The sequence below is a fragment of the Myotis davidii genome, unplaced genomic scaffold, assembly GCF_000327345.1.
Source record: "Myotis davidii unplaced genomic scaffold, ASM32734v1 scaffold933, whole genome shotgun sequence".
Lineage (NCBI taxonomy): Eukaryota > Metazoa > Chordata > Mammalia > Chiroptera > Vespertilionidae > Myotis > Myotis davidii.
The window spans coordinates 1,733,281-1,734,311 of NW_006285240.1; the positions used below are offsets into that span (position 1 = coordinate 1,733,281).

General features: G+C 42.4%; 1 protein-coding gene across 2 annotated transcripts in view; it reads right to left on the reverse strand.

Annotated features, from left to right (window-relative positions):
* The window catches only part of RNLS (renalase, FAD-dependent amine oxidase), a 215,524-nt gene that overhangs the window by 173,944 nt on the left and 40,549 nt on the right, over nt 1–1,031 (reverse strand). The gene's annotated exons all lie outside the window — the stretch shown is intronic.

Below are 1,031 nucleotides of genomic sequence, written 5' to 3' on the forward strand. Positions count from 1 at the left end.
CTTTAAGGGTTACTCTCGTGGGCTCTTAAAACAAGCCCTGTCAGCTACTATGTGGGGCCTGATATTTTTTTTTCCTGCTTTGAGTATTTCACAGCCCCATGATGTCTGAAACCCGGTCTCTGAGGTCTTCAATGTTGTCTAAATGTGCTTATTGGCTGCCTCTGGCTGACATCACTGATTTGTCACCGTAACTTGCTGGACATTTTTGCCTCTGCCAAGCATTGTGCCCATTTTCGATGGATACCACTATCTCCTGCGATTTTCCTGACAATAAGCGGAGTCCTTGAAGTGCTAAAGTTGCTTTGGACTCTCTGACGTTCATAATATGGATAAGTTACCCTTCCTTGCATTACAAGTGGCCAAGAATGCCTTATTCTCTGATTCAGGGTTGTGTTTTTCCATGTGAGTACTGAAACAGCATTGTCCTACAAGTTCCAAGTTCCAGGACTTCAGCATGGAGCTCTCTGTTTTTCTCTATAGTTCCCTCCTGCCTATGTCATAAGATATGTGTGTCTTAAAATATTGGAACTTCATCCTGTAGATAACAGGGAACCACTGGAGGTTTTTGAGAAATGTGTTATGAAATTCAGTCTACCCATAATGAGTAATAAGGATTAATGAAAGAGGACATCACGGCAGTTGTGATTATGGTACAAGATCCACATGCCTTAAGATCCATGTGGTATTTTAAGTGGGAATGGATGATAGACCAAGTAAGTGGCTAACACCATGATATTCTCAGACGTATCATTCCCAGCAATTACTAAAGCTTTATTACGAGGTCAACTCTATCTGACTTCATCCTCCCTATAAAGGAGTGCTCTCTCCAGAACTTCTATGGAGTTTCTCCTACGAATTGTCTTCTGTCAGGTGAGTCACATCAGTCCAACAGATGTGCTCAGACATATGTGAATTTTAGTGATGGGTGTGGCTTAGGCTCAAATGAGAGACCACCATGACACATCAATATGAAACTGCTTCCTAGAATATGAGTTGGGGGGGGGAGGGAGATGATTGAGATGGTAAACCAG